At 44.0% G+C, this 6336-nt stretch overlaps 1 pseudogene; it reads left to right on the forward strand.

Annotated features, from left to right (window-relative positions):
• The first annotated feature begins 2263 nt into the window (after window positions 1–2263).
• On the forward strand, window positions 2264–5635 carry LOC114616112 (annotated as a pseudogene).
• The last annotated feature ends 701 nt before the right edge of the window (window positions 5636–6336 follow it).

The raw sequence follows: 6336 nt of genomic DNA on the forward strand, positions 1-6336 counted from the left end.
CTCTTGAGTAATTTCTCAGCTCTCAGAAATATGTGTTTTCTAATACTCATGACCCACAGGTTGAAGAATGGCACAATAGAAAAAAGATTGGAAACATGTGTCTACTAATGACACATACCAATGTCTACCCTGACACACGAACACATATTTCGTACACCCAGAAGGACTAAGAGGGTCAGACACATCTAAGATCCCTACATACTGAGGAGACAATTCAGCATAAGGAGCTTTGGAGACAGCAGGAGACAATTCTAGGGAAAGTAAGAAGGTGCTCTTCCCTGCTTGGTGTATGGGCATGACCATACCTACTACTGACCTTTTGATAAAAATGACAAATATAATAAATTCATGTAGCCAAAGGGCTCTGAATATGTGATGACTTCTTTGGCTAGAGAAATCTGACACACTTCTTAATGGGGATAAAAAGTGTTCCAACCTGAGGGATAGGGAAGCTCCCACACTCACACACCACAGGTGAACTAGGGGCAGGGTGGCTGGGATCCACCATTCTCCAGCAAGCTGGTAAAAATGAGATGGAAATCTCACAATCTACTGGCAGCTGATTACAGAAAACTAACCCTGAAACATCTCTCCACCAGGTCAGGACTCACCAGAGGCCAGCCCCATCAGAAACACACACACTGGCCAGGTCCTAGGAAGCCTTATCCACTTGAAAGAAACAAAATATGGTGTCCACACCTTCCTGGGAATTCCCTTTGCCAAGCCTCCTGTAGGACCACTTAGCTTTGCCCCGAGCCATGGAGTGGTGTGAAAGACGGGATCTCACACACAGACATGTAACTTCTGGGACGCAGAGGGTTTCAAGCACAGGGGCAGATTGTGTTCTGAAATCTGGCCATGCTGTACCTGTCTTGTAAATCTCAGCTATGCAGCAGGTTTCTCTATTTGTGGATGAGTGCCCCATGTGTTTTCTGATAATGTACTAATGCTAAGTAGAACAACTGGACCAGGCTCCTGGGTCAGAGGTTGGCACTCATGGGGAGTATTGTGGAAGCATTATGGAAAGAGACAAAAATAAAATTGTTCACACATTCCAATTATGCAAAGTGATCTCTACCACAATGGGGGGATCTCTAGACGTGATTAAATGTCACATATTAGGCATCAAGCTCCCTGAATCCAGGAGAATACACTTCAGATCCTTGAGTACAACAGTGATCGATACTTGCTAATCCCCTCCTCACAGTCATTGTGAAAACCTATAAGGCCATGTACCATTAACCATGGAACAAATATGTGTAATTAATTCCCTCTGAAGACACTGCAGGCAAGAGAAGTTCCCTGAGAGTCTGCACACGTGATGAAGGAATACCCACTACCCTTTAGGGCAGCATTGTCCACTGAATCCTCTAGTAGTTGTGTAAGTCCAACACTTCGATATGGGGATCTCAGATTGTTTTCTGTTGCTGTAATAAAGCACTGACAAAAGAAAGGTACTATTAGAGGCTCCATATTACAATCCATCCTTTGTGGTTAAACACAGTGAGTCAAAACTACTGGAGCTTCTAACATCACACCCATGCCCAGTGTAGTAGTTAGAGTTTTATTGCTGTGAACAGACACCATGACCATGGCAAGTCTTATAAAGGACAACATTTAATTGGGACTAGCTTACTGATTCAGAAGTTCAGTCCATTATCATCAAGCTGGGAACATGGCAGCATTTAGGCACTCAGGGTACAGGAAGAGTTCTACATCTTGATCTGAACACTGCTTGCAGAATACTGCCTTCCAGGCAGCTAGGGTGAGGGTCTTATATCCCACACTCATAATGACACACCTACTCCAACAAGGCCACACCTACTCCAACAGGGCCACACCTTCTTATTTTCCCACTCCCTTGGCTGAGTATATATAAACCATCACACCCTGGAAAAGAGACTAGAAAATGCTTGCATGCCTGCTAATGCTTAGCTCACTTTTCTCTTCTTATACAATTCTACGATTGTCACTATAGAAAGCCAAACATTTCCATGGAGACACCTACAAGTCTCTCCCTCCTAGACTTAGAAAGATTAAAATCCACCTAACTGGGGACTCCTTAGATATCTGGCTCCACTCCAGGGTTTAAGGAGCCTGTGGCCGTTCCCTTGGTCAGAAGGGACTTAAAGGGAGAATATGTGTTAGCAGGGAGTCTCATGAGGAACAACAGCTGAACATGCCTGAGATGAAAATCTCCAGACTCACAATGGGTTTTGATCACCATATAACTCTTGGAATATCTGTCTTCTATTTTCATCAGGTGTTTGCAAAATCATGATATGCTGAGTGAATTAGACCTGCCAGATGTGAAAATGATCCTGTCTTCTATCCCTGTGTCTGAGGACTGTCTATATCTCAACATCTACACACCAGCCCATGTCCATGAGGGCTCTAACCTGCCTGTGAGTGTCAGGCTGTGGTCAACGTTGGGAGAGGGCACTGTTTTTTCAAGATGATTACAAGGAACAAAAGCAACCTGAGTTCCATTGCAGAGTGGACCCAGATGAAAGTTTTAGCTTACTTGAGTCAAAGGCCATCTCAGCCATATGATGCAGATGAAGCCAGGGTATGGGACACAGAGTACTGGAGCACCAAGCCATCAAAGGCCTCAAATCATTCATAAAACCAGAACTCATTCCAAAACTCATGATCTGAAGAACCAGTTAGGGGCTTAAGACCTCAACACTAAGGTCCCTCAAACTTATATATTTATGATTCAATGAGGGTTGATAATCTTTTCCATTTTTAATCTGGAGAGGTATCTATAGAGACATCCCTCTTTGTTCCACTCTTAACAGCCTGGGTAATGATGACATCACTCTATACTTAGAGGCATGAATTCAAACTGAGACACATGGTAAAAATGGGGCCTAGAAATACACTAATGGGAATGCTAGAGGGTCCTGGCTGTGGTCAAGGCCCTGAAGTCTTGAGGATTTTTATGTATTTGTGTAGCTGCACAGAGGCACAGGAGATGATAGTCTAGTAAGCAGACAAGAGGGCTTGGACAGGCTTGGAGCTTCCTGGCTTCTCTCTTGACTTCTCCAGGTGATGGTGTGGATCCATGGAGGTGCACTGATTATAGGATCGACTTCCATGTGTGATGGCTCTCTATTGACAGCCACTGAGGACTTGAGAACTGTGTGTCCGAGACAACCTGGTCTACATATGTGGGGTTCTGAACCAAATACCTCAACTTTATGACTTTGTGTTCTTTCAGTTCTGTCTGCAAAATGAATATCAAGATAGGCTAATCTAAGTGTAGATTCTCCTCTAGAGTGAGCAGATTATCCTTAAACTAATGAGAAATGAGAAAAAGGTGGAGCTGACTCAGTCGACATCAGGGTATTTATTTCACTAACCATCAGCATTGACCACCAATGCCACCCAGGTCTTCAAGATGATCCCTGCTGTGGTGGATGGGAAGTTCCTACCCAGGCATCCCAAAGAGTTATTGGCATCTGAGGATTTTCACCCTGTCCCCAGCATCACTGGGGTCAACACTGATGAGTTTGGTTAGAACATTCTTATGATGAGTCACAATTCCAATCATCTGGGAGTCTGGAGACCATATGAATGCTAAGCCATAGAAAATACATCTTTAATCCAAGTCCATTAGGCCCCACACTTAACATTGTCTTCTGCATACCAGGTCATGGGCTATCTTAAGACAATAAAGGAAATAACCAGAGAGAAACTTCTGGCTGTTCTAAAGAATACAGCAGCACAAATGGTAAGATACCTGGTCCTCTCCAAATATAGAGGTCCTTCATATCACCTTTCAGTAGGTATTGTGATTCTGTGTGGAGTCCTCAGACCTGTACCCTATGTCATCCCAGACCACATTCTCCCAGATAGCAAATGTAGCTGCCTACTGAACCTATACTATGCTTAACCTCATTGTTCCTTATCTCCTGGTGTAGAAGCTGCCTCCTGAGTGTGGTGACCTGCTAATGGAAGAGTACATGGGGGACACTCAGGACCCAGAGACCCTCCAAATACAGTTCACAGAGCTGATGGCAGACTTCATGTTCGTGATCCCTGCACTCCAAGTAGCACACTTTCAACGTGAGTATGTCTGTGACAAGTGTTATGGCAACATCTCAGAGATGGGGGTCACAGAAGAGCACCATGGAGTGGTATCCAGGTCTACTCATGTGTAGTTTAAGAAAGTGAAATCTGGGTACAGAGGAGAAAAAGTGTTTCTGATACTCTATTGACCTAACAAAACCACTCATCTGGGAAGGCCATGGGCACTGATTAGCCCTGGGCTTTTCCACTGCTAGTGCTCCAGCATGGATCTCACTCTCACATTTAACTTCTATGATTCTAGGTAACTTTTATCGATGTATTTTGTTATTAAATATTTATCAGAAAAACTTCAATTCACTATTTGTTCCCATCCCAGATCCCCATAACCCTATCTACTTCTATGAGTTCCAGCATGCACCCAGCTACGTCAAGGATATCAGGCCCCGCCATGTGAAAGCTGACCATGCTGATGAGGTTCCTTTTGTCTTTGGGTCCTTCTTCTGGGGCATGAAACGTGAGTCTTCCTTTCTTCTCTTGAACTGAACAAGGTCCCAGATGACTTCCTGTAGGGACTCCTGAGCTTTCAATCCGTTTTAGAAAACCTAGGTTTTGAGAGAGGGAAAAAAAATCAAATGTGTACCATATCATGGCCTCAAAACAATGCTTAGAATCTACACTCTTTCCAGTCTAGCCTGTGATGGAGGACCTGAGGTCACATTGGGTCAGGAAGTCAATTAGAAACTTGCACGAATCTCGGATTCTGGATCATGAAGAAGGGTGGAAACAATTTCAATAGTTTGGGGACCAGACAGTGCTGGAATGATGCACTGAAAAACTCTGACATGGCAGTTACATGAGGTGGCATACACTTTGTCTTTCTCATGACTCCAGTTAACTTCACTGATGAGGAGTAACTGCTGAGCTGGAGGATGATGAATTACTAGGCCAACTTTGGAAGACATGGGTGAGGACACACCCCTGAACCTTACATGTGTGTGTCCCTATCTAGGGCTCCCTTTTGGATGGTGGTCTTCTAGAATTCATGAATCTTCCACAGTACAATACAGTCTTTACTGCACAATAGCATATTTAAACAGACACTTTGTAGGTGTCAAATACTGGTCCTCTCTCAGTGATCCAGCTGCTTGGGCTACAATACTATGGTACTGTTTCTTAGATCTTGCCTCTTAGAGGTAACATAAAACAGATCAGAGAGTCTCCTCCACATGAAGTAGAAACTCATGAGTGCCACTTGTATGCACATATCAGGACAACTGACCCATCAGATGCCTTAACAAGTGTCCTAATTGTTCCACTGCCCTGACCAAAAATATAGGATTTGGATTTGGATGAGTGTAACCTTACTGCTTTTGCTGGCTGCATATCCACAGGAACCCCAACAGCAAGGGTCTACCCCACTGGCCTGTGTTTGACCAAGATGAGCTGTATCTGCAGCTGGACACCCAGCCTGCTTTGGTCCGAGCTCTGAAGGCCAAAAAGCTGCAGTTCTGGACCAAGACTCTGCCCCAGAAGATTCAGGGGCTAAAGGGGTCTCAGGACAAGCACACAGAGCTTTAGTACCCTGTGTCAGGAAAGGTGTTTGGGGTTTAAAGTTGATAGTGCTACAAAGTCCATTTATTTCTTTTTACTTGTTTCAACATTTAAATGAACATTTGTAACCTCAGTCTTTGAGATTTCATGTATGAGAAACACTCTATGCTATCCCTTATCATTCTAGGCAAACTTTCATTAAATCCAATAAATTCTCAAATAACAGTGTAGATGTGTCAGCCCCAAAGTTCCTCTGTCTTTTTCACTGAGACTAGACTATTGGTTCCTCCCTCCCTCCCTCTCTACCTCCTTTTTTCCCTTCCTTCCTTCCTTCCTCCCTTCCTTCCTCCCTCCCTTCATTCCTTCCTTCCTTCCTTCATTCCTTCTTTCTATAATCTTCTTCCCATATTTACTCTTCTTCTCCAAATCCCAGATCTTCTTCAAATAAAGTGACTGGTTCAGGGACTTTTGGCTGCAGGAGAGTGACTGTGTCAAAATCCTGGGTCTCCATTCTCAGCAAGTCATGCTTTCTTATATTTAAAATTGACAACCGAAAACCTGCTTTCCCTAAGCCCTATTGACTTCATCCACTCAGAATGCTATTCCCAAAAGACCATAAACTCCAAACTGCACAGAGGACAAGCCTGAATGGGACAGGCCGACTTTCAATGGACAGGCTTCTAGCTGGCATGTCTTTCATGACCACATTTTAAACAGGCCCTTAGTGGAGTTGACTTGGGCTGGTCCTGG

The sequence above is a fragment of the Grammomys surdaster genome, unplaced genomic scaffold (genome assembly GCF_004785775.1).
Source record: "Grammomys surdaster isolate TR1022 unplaced genomic scaffold, NIH_TR_1.0 283290, whole genome shotgun sequence".
In the NCBI taxonomy this organism is placed as follows: domain Eukaryota; kingdom Metazoa; phylum Chordata; class Mammalia; order Rodentia; family Muridae; genus Grammomys; species Grammomys surdaster.